This window comes from Vipera berus, assembly GCF_964194415.1.
Source record: "Vipera berus genome assembly, chromosome: 2".
Taxonomy (NCBI): domain Eukaryota; kingdom Metazoa; phylum Chordata; class Lepidosauria; order Squamata; family Viperidae; genus Vipera; species Vipera berus.
The window spans coordinates 261,526,662-261,551,947 of NC_138203.1; the positions used below are offsets into that span (position 1 = coordinate 261,526,662).

At 41.5% G+C, this 25,286-nt stretch overlaps 1 protein-coding gene across 2 annotated transcripts in view; it reads right to left on the reverse strand.

Moving 5' to 3' along the window:
* Window positions 1–18,357, reverse strand: part of KCTD6 (potassium channel tetramerization domain containing 6) — a 43,549-nt gene extending 25,192 nt beyond the window's left edge. For both annotated transcript variants that reach the window (XR_014025619.1, XM_081321189.1), the window contains exon 1: window positions 18,268–18,357. The gene's annotated coding sequence lies outside the window, so the exon portion shown is untranslated. The remainder of the gene's footprint in view (window positions 1–18,267) is intronic.
* Window positions 18,358–25,286: the final 6,929 nt, after the last annotated feature.

Below are 25,286 nucleotides of genomic sequence, written 5' to 3' on the forward strand. Positions count from 1 at the left end.
GCCCTTTACACATGGACAGATTTGCTCAGCTCCACACAAAACACACACACACCCAGCCTTATTGATTTAGCGTAGATTTCCAGTATCACCAACTATGCAGAAGCCTAGTTTTAAAATGCACCATAAAGCAAAAAGCACCAACTAGTGTACCTTGTACAGGAAAACACAGCAGGGCTGCTGATTCTGATCAACAATTTTAATCTGGAAATAATAAAGCTGTGTATTGGAAGGGAATTGTTGCACCCTGATTTTTTTTTCTGCAGCTTTCAATAAAGAATTACTGTAAGGCTTATATTTCTACATAAACTATAGCCATCTTAAAATGAAAACGTGAAAAAATGCAGAATCAGTCCCCAGAGTAGAAGTACAAGAATAGTACATATAGGACAAGATAATATGAACAACATACCACAAAGCAAATTCTTTGTGCCAGGTGCCTGAGAATACAAAAAGGCGTATTTATTTGGCATTTGCTATGTTTCCCACATCTTGCCAACTCTGATTCCATAAAAGTAACATTGGTTCTGATTATTTATAATAATAAGAGAAAAAAATATATATTTTTCAAGTTAGGATGATTTATTTATCCCTTTGCTGAAGTTAGGATTGCTAGCACATGACATTGGTATGTGTTGATGCTGATTTGTGGATTTTTGTTTATATATATGACAGTTTTGAGGTATTTTATAGCCATCTAGAGGCAGCAAAATAGGGCAGCCTGAAAGCAAAATATACATGTACATATCTTACCTCTCTTATTTACTGAAAGTTGCCTTGGCTAAGAAAGACTCCTTGCTATTTTCATGAGATACCTCAAGGCAAAACTTTTCCTGGAACAGGCAGAATACCTAACATTTTATTACTCAGATGAATAGTGTTTATAAATTAAGCTAGGGAAGATGTGTCTCTGCTAGTCGCACAACAAAATACTAACCATTTCTAGTGGAGAGGTGACCAAAAAGGTTTAAAAAAAACCCCAATGAAGATAGGTGATCTCTCCCCATCTTTTCAATCAATAAAAGCTTTTCTTCCCTAATTCTTGATCACAACAAGATGGGTAGGAAATCAAAAGAATTACAAAATGCAATGATAATATTCAACAATGTGGCACCAAGCTAGTTAATTTCATCATCTTAAAACAAGGGTCCCCAACCCCTGGGGTGCAGCCTACTATTGGGCCGTGCAAGGGGTGGGCAAGTACACATGTGCATCTCCACTTGTGCAAGCCGTAGGTGCTCATGAACAAAGCTCCATTTGTGTGAGCTGCTCTTGTGCATGCCTGCCATTCACGCAGAACTATACCCTCTCCCTCCCCCACTGGTCCGCCAAGCCAGAAAGATTGGAGACCGCTGCCTTAAAAGGCTTGAATTTTATAACTTATTATTTGGGGTAAAGCACTGAACTCCATAGACCCAATTTCTAAGGATTGTACACCACTCCTTTAGTCTCAACAACCTCATTTTATTGGTTTCATTTGGAACAGAATCCCTTAAAATAATTTGGCAATCGTTTTGCTTGAGTCAGTAGTTTTATGAGAGTTCCAGATTAACATTTTCTTCTAATTCCAACCTTCCCATCACTTCTTTCATTTCTCACCACCACCAAAAAAAATGGGCAAAAATAGAAAAACAGAGTGTATTTTAATTAATCTGGAAATATCATTTAACTAGCTTTAGCCAGATTAGGATAAAAACATAGCATATTTATCCATATATTTATTTCATTTATTAATTTACCAGGATCTATACCTTGCCGTAATCCAACATGACTAAGCAGGTTTTCAGAAACATGACTATGATGATAGGTTTTTTTTAACAATGATATAGTTTTAGCATTACTAATAGTATCAAAACTTTATACTGAATACCAAATATTTAGGCCCTTATTGGCATCCCCTCAAAATTTGTTTTTAAAAATATTTTTTAAAAAACCAAGAATATATAACTATATATTTTTGGACAATTCTAATCAAAACATTTTTATTGGCTTCTAGGAATGATAGCTGTCCTTCTTCTCTCCTTTACCTCAAGAAAGAAGTTAAATGGGTATGTGATTTAGGTTATGAATGAGTTTGTGCCTACGTTTACCGGTAACATGAGCTAATTTATTAATCTGGGCAGCCATATGCTCACTGGTTTACATGCCACACACTACATTACAATTAATTCAACCATCACTTGACCAAGTCTCAACTGGCTGGATTCAAATATCATAAGCAGCTTACAAATCACTATGTCTGCATTTTCACATAGCTAAGACATAATGTAGTCTTTTGATTCCAAGTATTCTATGAACGTAGCTGTCATGGTTTGTAGGATTTCTAGATAAGGGAACAAATCATGGATTAAGCAAGCCATGGTTATTACACAATGTAAATTCAACCATTGATTTATCTTAGGCAAGATGTTTTCCATTTGTTGTTGTTAATTGCAAAGTCATGTCCGACCCATCGCGACCCCATGGACATTCCTCCAGGCCTTCCTGTCCTCTACCATCTTCTGGAGTCCATTTAAGGTCATGCCTATTGCTTCAGTGACACAATCCAGCCGCCTCATTTTCTGTCTTCCCCTTCTTCTATTGCCCTCAATCTTTCCCAGCATTAGGCTCTTCTCCAGTGAGTCCTTCCTTCTCATTAGGTGGCCAAAGTATTTGAGTTTCAATTTCAGGATCTGGCCTTCTAAAGAGCAGTCTCCTCTAGGACTGACTGGTTTGATCGCCTTGCAGTCCAAGGGACTCGCAGGAGTCTTCTCCAACACCATAGTTCAAAGGCCTCAATTCTTTGGTGCTCAGCCTTTCTTACGATCCAACTTTCACAGCTGTACATTGCAACTGGGAAGACCATAGCCTTGACTATACGCAATTTGTTGGCAGGGTGATGTCTCTGCTTTTTAGTGTACTCTCTACATTTGCCACGGCTTTCTTTCCCAGGAGCAAGCGTCTTTTAACTTCTTGGCTGCAGTCCCCATCTGTGGTGATCTTGGAGCTCAGGAAAATAAAATCTGTCACTACCTCCATTTCTTCCTCATCTATTTGCCAGGAACTGAGAGGGCCGGATGCCATGATCTTGGTTTTCTTAATATTAAGTTTCAAACCAACTTTTGCACTCTCCTTCTTCACTCGCAACAAGAGGCTCTTTAGTTCCTCTTCACTTTCTGCCATTAGAGTGATATCATCTGCTTATCTTAGGTTGTTATTTCTCCCGGCAATCTTAATTCCAACTTTTGATTCATCTAGCCCTGCCTTTCTCATGATGTGCTCTGCATATAAGTTAAACAGGCAGGGTGATAGTATACAGCCTTGCCGGACTCCTTTCCCAGTTTTGAACCAATCAGTGGTTCTGTGTCCAGTTCTCACTGTTGCTTCTTGACCCGCATATAGGCTTCTCAAGAGATAAATAAGATGGTCTGCTACTCCCATCCCCTACTCCCATCCCCTTAAGAACTTGCCACAGTTTGTTGAGATCCACACAATCAAAGGCTTTACCATAGTCAATGAAGCAGAAGTAAATGTTTTTCTGGAACTCCCTAGCTTTTTCCATGATCCAGCGTATGTTGGCAATTTAATCTCTAGTTTCTCTGCCTCTTTGAAATCCTGCCTGTACTTCTGGCAGTTCTCGATCCACATACTGCTGGAGTCTTGCTTGTAGGATTTTAAGCATAACTTTACTAGCATGTGAAATGAGTGCAATGGCACTGCCTTTCTTTGGAATTGGAATGTAAACTGATCTTTTCCAATCCTGTGGCCACTGTTGAGTTTTCCAAATTTGCTGGCAAATTGAGTGTAGCACTTTTACTGCATCTTCTTTTAAGATTTTGAATAGCTCAGCTGGAATACTGTCACCTCCACTAGCTTTGCTGTTGCTCAGCTTTTCTAAGGCCCACTTCATTTCACATTCTAGGATGTCTGGCTCGAGGTCAGTGACCACCTCATCGTGGTTATCAGGGACGTTAAGCTCCTTCTTGTATAGTTCTTCTGTGTAATTTTGCCACCTCTTCTTAATCTCTTCTGCCTCTGTTAGGTCCCTGCCATTTTGGTCCTTTATCATGCCCATTTTTGCATGAAACGTTCCCTTCATCTCTCCAATTTTCTTGAAGAGATCTCTAGTCCTACCTATTCTATTGTTTTCTTCTATTTCTTTGCACTGTTCATTTAAGAAGGCATTCTTATCTCTTCTAGCTATTCTCTGGAATTCTGCATTCAATTGGGCGTATATTTCTTTTTCTCCCTTGCCTTTCGCTTCCCTCCTTTCCTTAGCTATTTGCCAAGCTTCCTCAGACAGCCATTTTGCTTTCTTGCATTTCTTTTTCTTTGGGATGCTTTTAGTTGCTACCTCTTGTACAATGTTGTAAACCTCCATCCATAATTCTTCAGGCACTCTGTCTATCAGATTTAATTCCTTAAATCTGTCACCTCTACTGTATATTCAACAGGGATATGATTTAATTCATACCTGAGTGGTCTAGTGCTTTTCCCTACTTTCTTCAGTTTAAGCCTTAACTTTGCAACGAGAAGCTCATGGTCTCAGCCACAGTCAGCTCCTGGTCTTGTTTTTACTGACTATATAGAGCAGGGGTCGGCAACCTGAAAAAGCAAAAGAGCCACTGGGAACCGGTTCTATCACACATAAAAAAAGTGGGAGCATGCACAAAACGTTTTGTTTTTTGCGCATGCGCATACGTGGACGCACGCGCACGGTTCCCACTTTTTTTATGTGGATGCACCTGCGCGGTGGCGGTGACGGGTCTCCCGGGTGACGGGCGCTGGGTTGCGGCGACACCTTCAGCCCGGGCGCCGCCGGAGCCACCCCGGGACCTCCAAACTGCCGCCCGTTCGGAAAGGTGCCCGTTTGCAGACCTGCTGCCGCCGGTTTGTAAAGCTGCCGCGGCCCGTTTGCAGAGATACCGCCTTCGGAGGAAGGCGGCAGCTTGCAAACGGGCTGTGGCAGCTTTCCAAAAGGGCGGTGCCACTGCCCGTTCCGAGAGGTGCGCGCGCAGCTCTCCAAACCTTTGGAGAGCTGCGCACGCACCTCCGCCCATTTGCAGACCTGCTGCCGCCGATTTGGAAAGCTGCCGCGGCCTGTTTGCAGGCTGCCGCCTTCCTCTGAAGGCGGCAGCTCTGCAAACGGGCCGCGGCAGCTTTCCAAAGCGCTGCACTTTTGGAAAGCTGCCGCGGCCCATTTGCAGAGGGCGGCAGCTCTGCAAACGGGCCGCGACAGCTTTCCAAAGCGCCGCCCTTTTGGAAAGCTGCCGCGGCCCGTTTGCAGGCTGCCGCCTTCCTCCGAAGGTGGTAGCTTTGCAAACGGGCCACGGCAGCTTTCCAAATGGGCGGCGCCACTGCCCGTTCCGAGAGCTGCACGCGCAGCTCTCCAAAGGTTTGGAGAGCTGCACGCGCACCTCCCCCCTTTCGGAGAGGTGCGCGTGCACCTCTCCAAACGGGCGGCACCACTCTCCGTTTGGAGAGGTGCGTGCACACCGGGCGACTGGGAGCCGCGGGTTGCCGACCTGTGGTATAGAGCTTCTCCATCTTTGGCTGCAGAGCACATAGTCAATCTGATTTTTGTGTTGACCGTCTGGTGATGTCCATGTGTAAAGCCGTCTCTTGGATTGTTGGAAAAGAGTGTTTGCTATGACCATCGTATTCTCTTGACAAAATTCTATCAGCCTGTGCCCTGCTTCATTTTGTACTCCAACACCAAACTTGCCTGTTATTCCGGTTATCTTTTGGCTTCCTACTTTAGCATTCCAATCCCCCATGATGATAAGGACATCATTTTTTGGTGTTAGTTCTATAAGGTGCTGTACGGCTTCATAGAACCGGTCAATTTCATCCTGTTCAGCACCAGTGGTTGGGACATAGACTTGGACTACTGTGATACTGAATGGTTTGCCTTGGATTTGAACTGAGATCATTCTGTCATTTTGGGGATTGTATCCCAGTATTGCTTTTCCTACTCTTTTATTGACTATGAAGGCTACTCCATTTCTTCTGAGGGATTCTTGCCCGCAGTAGTATACCTGATGGTTATCTGAATTAAATTTACCCATTCCTGTCCATTTTAGTTCGCTGATTCCTAAGATGTCGATGTTCAGTCTTGTCATGGAACCTGGGTCATTCCATTTGCAATTTGCCACCAATGGGCAGATTTTCTACCCATCTAGGAAACTGAAAAGCATTTTGACTTTTTGAAACCTGGCCACTTTTTAGTCTTGACTAAAAAACCCAAAATTTCAAAAGGTCTCTTTTAAAAGAATTTACCCAACAAGAGGCTGAAACTTTCATTACACAACTCCGTGCTGTCAGGCTCTCAAGCTGTTCCCGGACTGACAATTACATCCCATTATGCCAAGCTTCCTGCCTCTGGCACTGAAATGTTTTATATATTTAACAGATGGAGCATGTGTCCTAGCTTCAAGGAGAACTACAGTGCTATTTCTGCTGAATTTCTTCCCTTACAAACAGAATTTGGCAGAAGAAAGAAAAGAGAAAAATATAAGAGGAGGTGAAGGAGGAGAGATATTTTCAGAGAGCCGCTCAAAGCAAGAGGAATCAAAGTTAGTACAAAATATAATAATAGTACAAAGGAAGTATTCTGATGTCTTTGAATGGGCATACCACGGCATTTTTCATCTACTAGGTCACATCTTACTCCTTGATCCCCTTCTCTCAGATTATCCAGGTCTTGCTGATTTTTAGACAAAGAATGCTAAATTGAGACCCGTTACCTGAGGGATCCTAAAACTTGGCAGTTTTGTTTTGCTGGTAGACTGTAAGATTTCATACACTGACAAAACTGTCCAGGCATACAGCAACAAAAGACATGATTCTATCAGCAACAGTGTTCCACCACCAAAACTTTAAGTTACAATAGTGATAGATAAAGAAGGAACAGAAGAGTACATTTATACTATATCCTGCACTTCTGCAAACTCTGCCTATCCCCTCAATGACATCAGGGCATTATAACATCATTAACGACAGAATTTTACCCCAGCGCTATATGTAAAATATTTTGTGTTACTAAATGGAAAGGGAAGTGGTGGAAAAGAGACACTATCTCTTTAATTGTTTGGTCCATATCATTAAAGACAGATTATTGCAGTGAAGGTTGTTGAGAGCGTGGTGGCGTACCAGCTTCCCTTGTTCCTGGAGGAAACTGATTATCTAGACCCGTACCAATCGGGCTTTAGGCCCGGGTACAGCACGGAGACAGCATTGGTCGCACTGGTGAATGATCTCTTGCGGGCTCGGGACAGGGGTTGCTCCTCTGTCCTAGTCCTGTTAGATCTCTCAGTGGCTTTTGATACCATCAACCATGGTATCCTACTGCGGCGTCTCAGGGGGTTGGAAGTGGGGGGCACTGTTTTACAGTGGTTCTCCTCCTACCTCCTGGGCCGCTCGCAGTCGGTGTTGACAGGAGGGCAGAGGTTGGCCCCGAGGTCTCTTGTTTGTGGAGTTCCTCAGGGGTCGGTCCTCTCCCCCCTCCTGTTCAACATCTATATGAAGCCGCTGGGCGAGCTCATTCGTGGTTTCGGGGTGGGGCATCATCAGTATGCTGATGATACCCAACTTTTTCTTTCCACCCCGAACCAACCCAGCGATGCCCTCAACATGATGTCCCGTTGCCTAGAGGCGGTCCGGGTTTGGATGGGGAGAAACAGGCTTCGACTCAATCCCGCCAATACTGAGTGGCTGTGCATACCAGCATCTCGGATGAACCAGTTTTGTCCATCTTTAACTATGGGGGGTTAGGTGTTACCCCCCGTTGATAGGGCTCACAACTTGGGCGTCCTCCTGGATTCACGGCTCACTTTGGAAGATCATATAGGAGCCGTGACCAGGGGGGCTTTTGCCCAGGTTTGCATGGTGCGCCAGTTGCGGCCCTATCTGGACCGAGATGCCCTACGCACAGTCACTCATGCGCTCGTGACCTCCTGGTTAGACTACTGCAATGCTCTCTACATGGGGCTGCCATTGAGGACCACTTGGAGGCTTCAACTGGTGCAGAATGTGGCCGCGCGAGTTGTGATGGGAGTTTCCCGATACTCCCATGTAACACCTCTCCTCCGCGAGCTGCATTGGCTCCCGGTTGCCCTCCGGGTGAGATTCAAGGTGCTGGTGATGACCTATAAAGCCCTAAATGGCATGGGTCCGGGTTATCTTAGGGAGCACCTGCTGCCAGCATCAATCTCCCATCGTCCTGTACCCTCCCACAGGGAGTTAGGGTGCCGCCGGTCAGTGAGTGCCGGCGGGTGATCCCCAGGGGGAGGGCGTTCTCTGTGGGCACGCCTGCCCTGTGGAACGACCTGCCTGTGGAACTCTGGACCGCCCCCGACCTTCGTTCGTTTCGCCGGGACCTAATAACCTGGTTGTTTGATTTATCTGGCCTGGACTGAGGGGTTTTAAATTTTTAAATTAAAATTTTAAATTTGGGCTATTGTTATTTAATCCTATTTTAATTTTATCTTAACCTTTGTACTGTTTTAACTGCTTTTAACTTTGCCCTGTAAACCGCCCTGAGTCCTTCGGGAATAGGGCGGTATAGAAATCTAATAAATAAATAAATAAATAAACCCCCGGTCCATGGACCGGTACTGGGCTGTGGCATGCTAGCAACCAGTCCGCACAAAAAAGCAAAGCCCCATCTGCGGGATACAGGCAAACCCCTCCGGTCTGCGGAAAAACCTCTCTCCATGTAACCGGTCCCTGGTGCCCAAAGGTTGGGAACCTCTGGACTATTGGATATATTATATCAGCTCCCAATCATGATGCATCAGCTCCAATATATGAATACTATCCTGGAAGATCACAATCCACATGATAGAAACCAGCTGCTTTTCTTTTTGCCTTATGTTACAGTTAAAAAGGTAAAGGTAAAGGTTCCCCCGCACATGCGTGCTAGTCATTTCCGACTCTAGGGGCCGGTGCTCATCTCCGTTTCAAAGCCGAAGAGTCAGCGCTTGTCCGAGGACGTCTCCGTGGTCATGTGGCTGGGATGACTAGACACCAAAGGCGCACGGAACGCTGTTACCTTCCCACCATAGTGGTCCCTATTTTTCTACTTGCATTTTTACGTGCTTTCGAACTGCTAGGTTGGCAGAAGCTGGGACGAGTAACAGGCGCTCACTCTGTTACGCGACACTCAGGATTCGACCCGCCAAACTGCCGACCTTCTGATCGACAAGCTCAGCGTCCCAACCCACTGAGCCACCGTGTCCCTATGTTACAGTTACTGCTTACCTATAGAAGCACTAATGAAGGGGAACAAAGAGAAAAAGCACTTCAGAAAAAGCAGGAACACTCTTAGGAAGTTGAGTGTATTGATGAAAGAGCCATACTTTAACAAGTATTTCATCATCAGGAAACCAAGCACAGATACTTATCATGGACTCTCAAGCCTATTCAGTGACCAGGCTGCTCCTCAGGAGAAAACTGCTCCAAGAGAATTGGCTGACCAATGACCTCAACTGTGTCCAAATACAAAAGCCCACCTTTACTTGCACACTTGTGCAAGAATTGACACTAAGCAACATTTTTAAAAGATACAGAATTACACTGTAAATTGGCCTTAAGCTTGAGTTGCCCGCAATTGCGGGTATCACCATATACTTATGTTATGAAGGGGTTGATGGGTAAGCGTAGGTTGCAGATGGCTACAGAGGGGCCAAGGAACACACTTCCCAAAGTCCTGACTGCGAACAGTGAGAAGGTGCGCCTCCTAATGTGCTGATTGATCTAACTTCCTGTTCTGTGCTTTGCTGTTTGAGCACTCCCTAGCCAGAACTAACTTTTGTAGACGTATAAATGCAACAGCTAGCAACAGACGCATATGTTCCCTGACCTGCAGTGATGGAGATGTCTAATCTGGCTTTACTCTGATGCAGCAGACTCTACTCTGAAGCAAAATTTTGTCATTGCATGTTCCAGCTATACCGTGACCGTTAAGCAACCCTTATTTTATAAATTAAATTAAATCAGATTTAGATTTTATGGCCATTTCCAGTTTTAGAATATGACCCTCTTTCTTCATAATAAACTTGCTTCACAATAAAATACAATATTGCTTTCCAACTACAAGCAAGAAATTTAAATGTTCAGGATTCAAAAGACTTTGGCTCCATTCTACTATTTCTATCTTGTATATGATTATAGTAGCATAGTTTAGACCATCTGTAAATCCAGTGGGGCCATGGACAGCAAAAAAAAACCACTATTTATCTAATGCAGGAAGTACCTGTAGAGTACAAGTATAGATTGAGTACAACAAGATGAAAGGGCAGGAAAGGAAGGGTTACTGTAGGGCATACATGTGTAAACAAGACTCAGAATAACAAAAACATTTTCTTCATATTCTTGAAGAAATAGCTTCTCTCTGATTTCCATTGACCAGCTCACTGCTTTAACCCTCATCCCTTCCGTGTAACTTATCCTCCAAAAACTAAGGTTCATGATCAGATAACATTCAAACACACAGGATCAATGACTGATCTAGGTAGCATTTGGCTGTGGGAATCCCTTCAAGGTGTTTCTTACCCAGACGCAACAAAGTTGAGTTAGTCTCTGTAAAGTTAGAGAGTTTGAAGGAGTTATTTACATTGCCACCAGCCTCCCGTTCAGTGCTGGCATTCCAAGTAGATGGCTGTTTAGCTTCAACCTGAACACATCCAATGAAAGTGAACTTACCACATTGGAAAACTGCATCTGTTGAGTTAAATTCTGCTTTCTTGTAGCTTAAATCCACTATTTCAGAAAAAAGCCCGAGATCCTGACCTTTTTTTCATGATACCCTTTCATGTTTTTGAAGCGTAGGATCATCTTTTCTCAAGGTTAAATGTTGATACCAACATACCAAACATTCCATTTTTCTTCATAAGTCTTGGTTTCTAGTCTCCTGATCATCCTGGCTGCCTGCTCTGAATCTTTCTTAAATCATGGTTGCCCAGAGCAAGACGCATTATTTGAAATAGATATTTAATCAAAGCAGAATATGAGTGCAAAATTACATTTGCTTTTTTTATAGCCCTATCATCCTTCTGGTTCATATTCAGTTCACAATCAACTCTTACCCAAACATCTTTTTCACAAGTACAATTTATTTACCCCTCCAGGTACCTTCAAAATGAAATAAACTTGGAATTTGTCCGTTTGGTTTTATTCATATCAGCAGCTAATACCTTTGGTATTGCAGATTCAATTTATTCAGAGCAAAAATGTATTCCCAGGCCAGGTTGTTATCCTTTTCAAAGCATCATATCTGCCTTTTCATTCAGCTCTTCCAATTTTCTGATGAAGACATACCGTACTTTTTTGTTAGAAAAAAAGAAATTAATTAAATTAAATCACTGTGCAACTGCAATCAGTTATATCAATATATTGGCAATTTTCCTTTTTTAATGTGAACATTTCAAAATAATTCCTTTCTATTAGTCTCCTTCCCTATCCTCTGTTCTCATTATTTTTTTATTATAAGTTTTATTAATTTTATACTATTTACATTCAAATATTTGTGAAGCAATACAGTGGTTGGGTAATTAAAAGTAAACAATATCAAAGAACAAGTTATTTGTACATAGCTCAGGTTACATCAACAAAAATTCCCTCTCCTCTTCCCTTAGCTATAACATAGCCAAATTAATCAAATTAATACATTTCTAATTGTGACCCAGTCAATTAAAATAATTTTCAATATATTTTCACTAATACATATCAATATCTTGCTTTTAGGTTTTACCTAATTGCAATAAAATAATCTAGAGTAGCCTATAATAAATGGAAGAAAGCTTACTTGTTGGGTAACCCACATTTCCCTATTTCAATAAAGAGTAATTATCCTGTCTACAAAAGTTACATTGTTCATTTCAAAACATTCTTATTTTTTTTTCCAAAAACGTCTATTTATTATCTTAACAATTCACTGCATAGCAAAATATGTTATATCTTTCCAAATTCTATAATATATATTGACTCTAATAACCAACTTTTCTTTAAAAGTTAAATACAAGATGAGTTTCTGTCTATATCATTACAACTAATATATTCTATATGTCGTCTTAACCGTTCATCAATTGTTAAAATACTATCTTTCGTTATATCATTCCAAATTATATAATATAGTTCAGAATTATATTCTAGAAGCTTAATTTTGTTTTCCCTTACAGATCTAAAACCTAAATGTAAAATCAGTTATATTTTTTAGAGATTCCCCTTAATCCATCAAAAGATATTTTTAAACTCTATCCTTAGGAATCCCAAAGAAGAAACAATTTCAGTTTTTTAAATCTAACTCTTGCCTTCCTTTTGTGCCAATCAGGCTTCCCTTTTGGCATCTTTAAATTCTCAAATGTATCTCCCTTTCTCCCTATACCTCTTATTTGAATCCAGTGAGAGCATCCAAATGTCAGTTTTGCAAAGAAAGTGTCCCCTTTGTAACCATTGAAGTTTTGCTTAAATAGTTCAGTTTTTGATGATTGATGTAATATAGTTGTCATTAGATCAGTCAGGTCTTTTCCTTCTTCCAATTCCATCTGGGTTAGGTAGAAAGTAGTAGCTGGTGTTATGGTTGTCATTTGATTAGCTGAATTCTCAATATAGTGTATTTGAAGGCCTTTAATGTCTTCACTCTTAATGTTGCTTTCTTCGGATACTATTGCTTTTTGAGTTGTAAGTTTTGTAGTTGACATTGAAATTTGGACTTTAAGGTTCTCCGTAGGTTGCATTTGTTGTTCTTTGAAGTCTCCTATTTTAGTGTTATTTTCCACTTCTTCTATTTGCTTTTGGATTGTCAGTTCCTCATTTAAGGTCACAGTTTGATTTGGTGGCTTTAAATTGTCAGATTTTTCTTACAGTTTGGCTTTAATTTGCTCTGTCGTTGCCAAAATCGTGTCCAGTATCAGTTTGTAGTTAAGTGGTGGGATATATTCATCCATTTCGTTGTTGTTTGCAGCTAAATCTTCCATGGAGGCTATTGTAATAAGAGTCAAAGATTATCTACCTCCAAAAGAGTTGTTTTCAATGCCAGGTGTTCCCACACTTATCTTTAAAAGTGATGTCAAGGACAGCTCTGTTATTCAGTCAGCATTCACAGTAGAAAAAAAAATACTTGATGTACTAAGTTTTGCCACAAGATGTCATCAATAGCATATAACAGTGGTGGCGAATCTATGGCACGCATGCCAGAGGCGGCACTCAGAGCCCTCTTTGTGGGTACACATGCCATGCCCTGGAGATGGCAACCGTCCCTCTTCAGCCAGCCGCCCGAGGTCCCATACGGCCGGATGCATCCCGGCACGGCTGGTTTCCCTCCCCCTCTGTCCCATCCCTCCTGGCCTCGCATGCTCTCCTTTTCCTGGGCACAACCCACTGCATCGCCTCCTCAGCTGTTAGCCAGCTGTTCAGCTCAGAGACAGCTTCTCTGAACTACTGGCGGCGGGCTGCGAAGCTCCAGGTCAAGGAGCCGGCAGGCTCTGGCTGCTGACAGACATCGTCAGCCCCCATGTACTCGCTGGCCTCTGTGTACGGGGGGGGGCCAATGGTGTCAGGCAGCAGCTGCCCTGGCCCCTGCCTCACCTTGCCCCATGACAATGGCACCCCCATCCTGCTTCGCCTCACCCCGCAGGACGAGCCTCCTGCCCACCGTCCCACCTGCCAGAGAACCCATGGATCTCCCCCAACCCTGTCCAGCCCCCACAGGTGTCCCTCCCCACAAGCAACATCAAGGTAACCACACCCACTTTGCCCACACCCACCCAGTCTGCCATGACCACCACAGCCACACCCACCCAGTGGGCCACGTCCCACCTGGCACCCAGTGATAAATAAGTGGGTTTTGGGTTGCAGTTTGGGCACTCGGTCTCTAAAAGGTTCGCCATCAGTGGCATATAAAATGCGATGTAATTTTTTTTCCAAATTAATATAAAACTTTTATAGCATTAGTCCATATTTTTTTCCTTAATTCACAGCTTAAACAGAAAGTAGGGTAGTAGATCCCCACCAAAAAAACCAGAAGCTTTTTAGTAAATACAGATAAAATTGCTTAATTTCTTTGCTGAATTACTTTATTTTCTTTTAAGGCTTTAAAATTTGTTCCCCAAGTAAATAATCACCGTTCTTTCAAAAAATGGGTGAGGAAATTTTCAGAAAAGTCCCACAGGAAGATGGTTAGGGGAATAAGAATGGTAAAGTCTCACCCAGGTCCTCAAGATTGCTTCTTAGTGCTATGTAGTGCTTTTGGCTGGGAGCAGTGATCGGCCAATTTCACGGCCGGTCTCTTCTTCGGGCCAAAGGAGCTGCTCCAGATTCAAGTGGAGGGCTGCCACCCTTCCACAATCACATGGAGGGCCTCCTCGCAGTAGTCACCCCTCCAGGGCAACTTTCGACCCTTTTCAGGGTCCTCCAAAAAAGGAAGATCGGACTGCAGGGAGCAGACTCTTCCTGCACTTCTGGAAGCGCCGCATGCACAAACCAGAAGCCCTCTGTTCTCATTATTGCCTTGACACCAACTTCACAGTTATAGAGTCAGTATGATTCTGTGTGACCTAGACCTCTTTCCATTTCCTATATTTTTTCTTACAGCTTTATGTTTTCACTAAGCCATGGGGGTGAAACTGCCAGCCCGCGGACTGGTTTCATCAAACCAAAGTCGTGCCCACCCCATTGCTGGCAATGCAAAGTGTCGTGATACGTCGCGACACGTCACATGACGAGTTTGACACCCGTGCACTAAGCTTTTCATGTAACCACATTGGCTTCTTCTGCTGTTTTTTTTCATCTCAATAAAATTGTTTACAATTTCCTTTTAATATCTCCATCTTTAAAAACCCCTTTTCCAGCAGTTTCTCTTTCAAGGACATCCTACTTTTAACTGCTCCTTTTATTTGGACTAGATGACTTGCAAGATCTCTTCCAACTTTATTATTATATTATTGTTATTGTTAGTATTGTTATTGTCATTATTATTAATTTGCCTTTTAGAATGCATTTGTGGTTACACTAAGTTTTAGGTTCCTTAAAATCAAGCATTAAATATAGGATTTAAATTGTAAGCCACCCAGAGTCACTTTGCAGAGTGAGAAGGACAGCATGTAAGTTTAATAAATAAATTACATATTGTAAGTTTTCCCCAATGTTCCTACTCTTTCCTTAGTAAAGTCTTCCTTACCAATTAGCATATAGCCTTACTGGGGAATTTTTTCCTGGCTGAAGAGCAGCACATCAATGCTTTAAATTAATAAAATCCCTGTAGAAAATACCAAGATTCATAGTTTGAGGTAACATAACTGCTTTTCAATAAGCGCAACGAATGAGACACAGTACATTTTTAATATTCCTAAATGAGCAATCACAGTGTTCCTCCAGCTATACTCACCACTATCCATTATCTTTAGCAGTAACTCAACTACTCTAGGTGTACCACAGAGGTCTGGCTTTTTTTTCTTGGCTGAGAATTTTTCTTAGCTTACTATACTACCACCTCTAAGCTTAAAAAAAACCACCCCAAATTATTGACAGAGGAAGGAAGATACGACCAAAACCTAAATTTGATTTTTGATCATGTACGTTTAAAATAATCAGCTACACTCACGTATATAGCAATTCCTCCTTACGTTATTCTGAAAAATCTTTCCATCACAGATTTTCAGACAACTTATCTATTAGCTGATCAATAGCTGTAGGAAATTGGTTTTTGAAACGAGGAAAAGAAAACCAAGAGAGAAAACTGAAAACTGCAATATTTCTATTGCTAATAGTTATTCAACACTGTATTTCAGGATGCATTACTACTTCTTGCCTTAGCAATGCTACATCAAAGAGTAGTGTCCTGGGTAGGTAGAATATGCAGCAATCCCTTATGGAATCTCACAAAGCCAAAAAATCTTCTATTCATAACTGAATTACAACTTATTGATTGAAAAACGGTTTATAAACCTTCAGTAATATTCTAACTGGCAGGCAACCATTAACTGTTTAACAGAGCACTAAGACCGGACATCAGAACTTGTTTGAAATTTTAAATTAGCCATGCATGAGCCTCAGGGAAATCTTTCAATTTTAGCCCCAATTTATGTACTTTAAATTCAAACAATTTGAGCAGCATAGCTGTTATTTTTATGATATAAATCTTTACACAATTTGCATGCTGGATACATAGAATATGCTGAACAAGAAACATGCATGGACATGGCTGGTAGGGAGGGAATTAGAAATGAATAATCTGTGAAATAAAGTCGACAACATTGAGTACATCTGTGTCACACCTAAAAATAGTTTTGTGAATGACCACTGTTAATAATTTCTACATTTCATTTCACTTCCTTCTGAACTTAACATTTATCATTCTCCTATCACCACAAAAACTTGTATGACACCCCATTCTCAATGACTGGGCAGTTCACAACTTAATCAGTAATCCAAGTAATATAATTAATTGAACAGCCTTTCAAATATCATAAAATAATCATAAATGGATTGAAGCTTCTAAGTCAAAACTATGAGAATGATATGTATACTAGTACACCATTAAAATATACTACTTATTCCAAGTTGCTACGTTCTGAATAGAATTACTCGAATGTTTAGTTTAATGACACCAATTCAGAACTCATCTTCCATTATCTAGGAGAGTTTCCAAATTGATCCATCAATTTGCAACATTTACTGATCCTCTTGCTGAGAAGTCTGAACCTGTCATTAGGAAGGTTGAGATAAACAAAACTTGTTGACTCAGGTCAACCTTCAGGACAAACAACTCTCTACTTATTTATTACTATTAAATATTACTATAACATCACAACAGGAACTGAAATCTGAATTTTCTGATCCAAGCATCAGGATCTATTTGAAACTGATCTTCCCCTACAAGTACTTACTATACAATGTGAACCTCTATTTTGATGCACAAAGCAACCAGACTGGCTCTGGTCAGATTTAGGCTTTATTCCTATGACATAAATAAAATGAAACTACACCAAATTTTTAAATAACTTGACTATATAAGTCTACTGAAATCATGCATCATAAAAGCCCAGTTTGGGTTGGCACGTACATTCAGGATCATAAAAGCCCAGTTTGGGTTGGCACGTACATTCAGGATCATACAATCAGTACAGAACAGAAAGTGAAATATAAGTGAAAACTGCTGCACTGAATGTGAAATGGATTTTCTGCAATGCAATAAATATTCTGACTGGAAACCACAATTGACAAGCAACAAATTAAAAATTTCTATTATTTTATCTTCAAAACTACTTTACATAACAATGTTCGGCTACCTTGGGACTTTAAAAGGAATGCATAGAGGACGGTTACAGAGAAAGCCCTGTGATCATAGAATATATAATCCAGTTGGACTTGCAAGGAAAATTGCACACTTTTTCTTCAGCACATCTTCCCTGCTTATGCATTCTTGAAGTGTCTTGTGCACACAACGTGGATTCTAATTCCTTGCGGATGCACCCCTTCCTTCCACTTCACTTCCCAACCCTCCAGGCACCTTCTACCTATTATTTCAGGCATTCAACCCACTCCGTTTCGAACGCCCTTCTTTATTATTATTTTTTTAAGTTTAAACTTTAGACACATAGTCCGCTTGCCCAACCTAGTCCCCAAAGAGGGAATAAATACACTGCTGACTCTCCTTCGCTATGGCAGCTGGCTGTGATGCAAGAGGCAGCCCCACGCATCTGGAGGGCACCCGCTGGGCGGTTGCCTTTCTCCTAACCATGCTTGCTCAAGCACTTTTATTTCTTGAAAAGCAACTTTAAGATCCCGCTTTGGTGACAGGTACGAAACTCGCACGCCACGATGGGTTCGTTCCTCAACGGGGTGGGGGGGAAGGAAGAGTCCCATGACAAGCCACCCCACTATGAAGATAACCGCCGGAGGAGAGACGGACAGACGGCAGTGGGGAAAGCAGCAGCATCCAAGGTTGCAGAGCTCCCTCTTCGCCCTATTTAATACACCGCTCGCATTCCCACGCTGCAAGTTAGCCCCCTTCCTCAAAAGAAAGAGCCAGCCCGCCTTCCTCTCCCCGAGCGGAGCCCGGCTCTCAATCCCCGCGAAGAGCCCGGGAGCTCCAACGCTCCCCTTTCCCTTTATCGCCAAAAGGGAGCCCTCGGCGCCCAGGCAGCACATCTCCACATCTCCTCCTGACCCTCCCCCCCCACCTCCGAGAGCGCAGGGCTCTCTCGCCCCTTCCCCTAAGCGCACGACCCCCCTCATAAAAGACAGCGCTCCGGGCTTCCCGCCATCTTAAGCCCCGCTGGCTTTACGCACCCGGGATTGTGCCGTTCCGCAAGCTCCATCCGTCTCTCCCGCTCGCGCTCTCCACCGCCGCTGGGCTCAGGAGAGGCCGGTGGTTGCGAGCACAACCGAGCCTGAATCCGCTTACGTGTCTGGCTCCTCCCCGACGCCGCCTTCTCCTCCTCCTCCTCCTCCTCCTCCTCGCCCCTCGGAGCCTGTTTGCTCTGGCCTGAGCGGGGAGCGAAAGGAGTAGGGAAACCTTGCTGGAAAGGCTGAGTAGCGACGCCCCCCCCCAAGGCAAGACTGCCAATGCGTTTCGCATCCCGCGTCTTGCAAGGCCTTTGTTGGAGAGTCTCTCTCTTTCTCGCTCATTTTCTCTCTCCCCCTCTCTTTGCCTCCCTCGGTCCGGCAGTACCGAACAGCGGGAGCGCATTTCGACGCTGAACGTGTTTATTAATGGGGTTTTTTATTGTGGATTTTTATATTACTATCTATTGTTTTAGCTCGGGCTCCTATTTAATTCTTTTTTTAATTTTTGTACTCTGTATTTTTATATGTGCCCTGTTCACCGCCCTGAGTCCTTCGGGAGAAGGGCGGTATACAAATATAATAAATAAAATAAAATAAAATAAATAAATAAATATTAAAGCTTCATGAAATCTGCTGTGTAGCAAACGGGTTTTATCTCAGGGTAAATGGCTGCACAGCCAGATGCGGCCAATTTATTCCAAAGGTATTCCAAACCGCATGGAAAATCTAGTTTTACGATATATTCCTATCTGCTGACCTCTAGTTCTAATCTACATCATTCCCTCTCATATATGTTGGTTTAGATTTGCACATGGTTGTCTGCAGCATTGTTTCACGCATAGTGAGGCACAGTTCTATGGGGCTCAGCTTACCTCTTCTATGGCCTGCGCTGCAGGATCATTGAGGGCTACTGAAGAATGCGATCTGCCGATGATACCACTCTAATGACAGAAAGTGAAGAATTAAAGAGCCTCTTGTTACGGGTGAAGAGGGAGAGTGCAAAAGTTGGGTTGAAACTTAACATTAAGAAAACCAAGATCATGGCATCCAACCCTCTCAATTCCTGGCAAATAGATGGGGAAGAAATGGAGGTAGTGACAGATTTTATTTTCCTGGGCTCCAAGATCACCACAGATGGGGACTGCAGCATATAGTGCATATAGTCAAGGCTATGGTCTTCCCAGCTGCAATGTACGGCTGTGAAAGTTGGACCGTAAGAAAGGCTGAGCGCCAAAGAATTGAGGCCTTTGAACAATGGTGCTGGAGAAGACTCCTGAGAGTCCCTTGGATTGCAAGGCAATCAAACCGGTCAGTCCTAGAGGAGATCAACCCTGACTGCTCTTTAGAAGGCCAGATCCTGAAGTTGAAACTCAAATACTTTGGCCACCTAATGAGAAAGAAGGACTCACTGGAGAAGAGCCTAATGCTGGGAAAGGTTGAGGGCAAGAGAAGAAGGGGACGACAGAGAATGAGGTGGCTGGATGGAGTCACTGAAGCAGTAGGCGTGAGCTTAAATGGACTCCAGAAGATGGTAGAGGACAGGAAGGCCTGGAGGAACGTTGTCCATGGGGTCGCGATGGGTCGGATACGGCTTTGCAGCTAACAACAACAAAAAAAAATTCTCTACATTAATGATGCCATCTATTATACCGTGGGGATCCCTTCTTAGGGTAACTCTTTGGAGCATTGTGTACTGTGGAAATGTCTATTCCAACCTTTAGAGGGAGCTTTTTTTTAACACTGGAAGGAAAATAAATAAGAATTGTCGGGTGGTTTTTTGTTTTGGAAAAAAATGAGAAGATACTGCAAGTAATTTTTTTCATTCCCAGTAAATTTCTCAGAATTTCATAGCCCTATGAGGTAGGTTGAACTGAGAGTTGAGTAGTCGGCAGAAAAATGGCCCTTTCAGGTTTGTATATCTCTCACCTATACCCAACACTTTTCAATACCACGTGTTATATCATAATTTGTTTATAACTGATTTATTTATGACACTTTATAGTCCACCAGCCACAATCTTAAACATAGCCTCTCTCATGGTTAGAACCTACAAGAGGTGGAAACCAAACACAAGAACCAATGCTGAAAGTCATAAGAACGTTAGTTTCTCTTTCCCTGGATGAATTTTATATTGGATACTTCAGAGCCATGGAATACTGGCTCAAGAATTCTGGGAGTTGAAGTCCACGAGTCATAAAAGAGACAAGGTTGCCTACCCCTGGCTAGCTGATGGCCTTGAATTCTTAGGAGGGTGGATGGTAGCCCTGCCAGGTAATCACTGACTTACAACTGGGACACAAATTTCCATTGCCAAGCAAGGTGATTGTTAAATGAGTCATGCCCGATTATACTTGGATTTCAGTAAGGCATTTGATAAAGTAAATCACAACCTACTACTTGATAAGATAGAAAAATGTGGGTTAGATAGCATCATCACCAGATGGATTCGTAGCTGGCTGACAGGCCATACTCAGCGTGTGGTCCTCAATGGAACTGCATCTACATGGAAGGAAGTGTGTAGTGGGGTGCCCCAGGGCTCTGTTCTGGGCCCAGTGCTCTTCAACATCTTCATCAACGATTTGGATGAGGGGATAGATGGGGAACTCATCAAATTTGCAGACGACACCAAGCTGGCAGGAATAGCCAATACTCCAGAAGATAGGCTTAAAATACAGGAGCATCTGGACAGACTCGAATACTGGGCGCTATCTAACAAAATTAAATTCAATGGTGAAAAAAGTAAGGTTCTGCACTTAGGCAGGAAAAATCAAATGCACAGGTATAGTATAGGTGGTACCTTGCTCAATAGTAGTAACTGTGAGAGGGATCTCGGAGTCCTAGTAGACAATCACTTCAATATGAGCCAGCAGTGTGCTGCAGCTGCCAAAAAAGCCAACATGGTGCTAGGCTGCATTAACAGAGGGATAGAATCAAGATCACATGAAGTACTAATACCACTTTACAATGCCTTGGTAAAGCCACACCTGGAATACTTCATCCAGTTTTGGTCACCACGATGTAAAAAAGATGTTGAGAAGACTCTAGAAAGGGTAAAGAGAAGGGCAACAAAGATGATTGGGGGACTGGAGGCTAAAACATATAGGGAACAGTTGCTGGAATTGGGTATGTGTAGTTTAACGAAGAGAAGGGTGAGGGGTGACATGAAAGCAGTGTTCCAATATCTCAGGGGCTGCCACAAAGAAGAGGGAGTCAAGCTATTCTCCAAAGCACCTGAAAGCAGGAGAAGAAGCAATGGATGGAAACTAGTCAAGGAGAGAAGCAACCTAGAACTAAGGAGAAACTTCCTGACAGAACAATTAACCAGTGGAACAACCTGCCTCCAGAAGTGGTGAATGTTCCAACACTGGAAGTTTTTAAGAGGAGACTGGACAGCCATTTGCCTGAAATGGTATAGGGTTTCCTGCCTGAGCAAGGGGTTGGACTAGATGTCCTCCAAGGTCCCTTACAACTTCTTCTTCTTCTTCTTCTTCTTCTTCTTCTTCTTCTTCTTCTTCTTCTTCTTATTATTATTATTATTATTATTATTATTATTATTATTATTATTATTATTAGACTTTTTGCCCCCAAGTTGTTAAACAAATTACTGCAGTTAAGTGAATTATGCAGTTGTTAAACAAATCTGGCTTCCCCCACTGACTTTGCTTGTTGAAAGCCAGCTTGAATGTTGCAAATGGCAATCGATCTCATGATGCTGCAAGCATCATAAATACATGCTGGTTGCCAAGTGCCAGAATTTTGATCATGTAACTGTGGGGAATGCTATGATGATTGTAAATACAAGGATCAATTGTAAGTCACTTTTTTCAGCACCATTGTAACTTCAGTCACTAAACGAATGACTGTAAGTTGCAGACTATCTGTAATTGTTGCAAAAATATGTTTCCACAGGGAATAATTTTGCCCCCATAATTCAGAAACAAAGAAAGTAATAAGCCAACCAACCAACCAACCTAGTGTAATACGCTAGTCTAGATGGTTGGGAATTAACTGCATCCTGACCTATCTGCATTGTGCAGTTCCATCCAAATGTTAGGTACCATATGTCACATTCCACATTTTCACGAATCCCTAAATGAATAGAAGCTATCACAACCTCTACAAGGAAAAGAGTTAAACGTAACACCTTTTTGCAAATCTGAACACTTACCTAACTATTCATGTGCAGCTGTTAACAGATTCAAATAAGAAAACAATATGGCAAGTGCAGAAATTTGAATAACCTCTCAATTAGTACTTCCTAACATATCTTCAGCAAAAATAACAGTTTCCAGATGTTTCGTGCACCCAACCAAAAGCCTTTTTATACTTGCTTTTTTTTAGTTTTTCAATTCTTCAGAATTCTTTCAGAATTCTAACAGTTCTCTAATATAATTAGGCCTTCTGGCATGCACTATGATCTTTCTTTTGTGCAAGCATCTTATAAATGAAATAAAGGTGTGTTTCAGATTGTACTCTTGCTGAAATATCCAACATTTTAGTTGGTGGAAATGACAGTAATCTGTTAGCTTGCAAGAAATCCCTAAAATAGAGATACTGGTTTCTAAGGAATAGCAAAAGCACACTTTGGGTAAAATGGTTTATTTTGGTCAAAATAAAACAAAACTGGCACTATCCTAACTATTTCCAGAAATGTTGCAAGTAGTACTGTTATTACTAAAGCTAATGTGTTCATCAAGATTTTGCTATCTAATTTAAAAAAGTGGTATGTGAAAATTCTGATTGACTAAACTTACAATGGGCAGCAGATGTCAATATCAATGGACACGTTTTGTAAGAATCTTAAGAAGAACAGAGGATGAAAATTATGAATTAAGAAATGAAAAATGAAAGGGAGGAAATGCAGGTCTGTGAAAGTAAAATATTGCAATAAATTATGAATGCAAGTACAATATTGAGGGGTTGGGTTGTGCAGGGAAATGAAGTGGATTTAATTGTGAGTGAAAGGGCTAAAACAAGTAAGAAAAATTAAATTGCTATAATCTAGATTCTTGTGACTGCATATGAAAGTGGAAAATCATAATAGATTATTATGCTCCAATAAATAATAACAGAAGAACTTGAAATGAGTTTTGGGGAAATAATACAATATTTTGAATAAATATACTATATGGAAAATATGAATGAAAATGATGATTGATGAACATTTGATTAGGAAAAAAGTATATTCTGACTTATGTGTTTTAAAAATAAGTCTCTTAATATGTATGCATAAAAAGGAATGAATCTAAAAGCAGGATTGACTATTTTTGATGAAAAACTAATAAAAATACAATGAAATAGGAGATTCTGGGCATGGAAATAGGAGTTTTGGGGTAGTATAAAAATAGATCTTGGCAGTGCTTTTTTTGTAAAAGAAAAAGGTGCCGAAACTCACACATGTCATACAACCTGCCTTGCCTACCCTACAAGGTTCCATCCAAAAAAGGTGCCGGAACTCCATTCTGGACGTTCTATGACAAAAAAGCCCTGGATCTTTGCAATAAATCAACATGGAATAAAAACTAAAAAAACACAAGAGTGAAAACACAGTGAATGCAAAAAGTATGTGAAAAACAACAACAGGGATTCTCAAATTTTGTGGTGCCATTACCCCTTAGATACTAAAAATGTGTGATTTCCCACAAGCTCTTCTTTGGCATTAATGAATATACCACCAATCAGTTTTGCTTTGAATGGTCTCCTTAGATTTATCGTATTATTAGATTTGAAATGACTTTGGGTGGCTTACAAATACAGTGTTTAGCCTTCCAGCATAATTAATGCAACATTGCTGTAAGTATACAGGCTGCTTAGAACAGAGTGAATAATTATGTTGCTGAGTGTTGCAGAACTGTCTGGAGTTATGCTAATAACAATGATAAAAAGCATACTTGATACAATGATAACATAAAAGATGCTGGGGATTAGAAAAAAACTTATGAGAGACTAATTATTTCAAAAATCAAAGACAGAAAGACACTGTTTATGTGTAAAGAAAGAGAAAACTGCAAAAAAATGATTTATGTTGGTTGAAAAGAGCCACAGAACATGCATGCAGAATTAGATGCTGTAAATGTTACAGAAACGTGCTTTGCATATGGAGTGGCTGTGGGATTTCTTTTAACATGTGCAAAAAATTGTAGCTATAGCTGACAATTGGAAGAAAACTATTTTCGCTCCCATATACAAAAAAAAAAGCCAGCAAGAATGAGCACACAGAGGAATTAATTTGTTCCATTGCCTGGGAAGATATTTGGCTGAAATCTGATTGAAGGAATGTAGATCATTTATTCTTAGTGAATACTACAAGACCAAGGTACCAGTGTTTAACCAATTCAGTTGGAACTGAAAGACAGCTTTTGTACCAATTGGGCTGCCTTTATCCTGCATATAATGCATTTTCATAAACTTGTAACTGAACTTGCAACAAAGAATGAGCTTCATTTCCAAAGTATGATTAGCAAGCATATTCCATCCATTCTACTTCTTCCAGATGAGTTCTGATGTGAAGGCTCAATAATCTTAGATGGGCTTCCATTCTAAAGCTTTATTCTTAGTCCTACACACGTATCCCTATGACCTTATTTATTATTTTGGAGTGAGCAAAGGTATGCAAATCTTCCTTAAATAACTGTTTACATTTAAAGAAGCTTTTTCAATCCCCGTCTCCGACCCCGCCTCTTCTTTATTAACTGTGAAGCTTTTTCTGTTTAAAATATACTCAAATACATAAACGCTGCTCTAGAATTGGGTCATAGAGGGATTTTTAAACATAGGGGCTCCGAATTGGCAATATGAGCTGATTCCATTAGGGAAAAAGGTGTTAAGGTTTTTTTCCATTATCTGGCTCAAAATTTGGGCTCTTTTCTGTGATGCTCAACAGAGACAGGTTTAATAATAGCATAGATTCGCTCGCTCGCTCGCTCGCTCTCTCTCATCCAGCCAACTTTCTACGACCACCTCGAATTACAGCTGGAAAATAATCTCTGATGTTGGAATCCTAGCATTCTCAACTGAGGGCG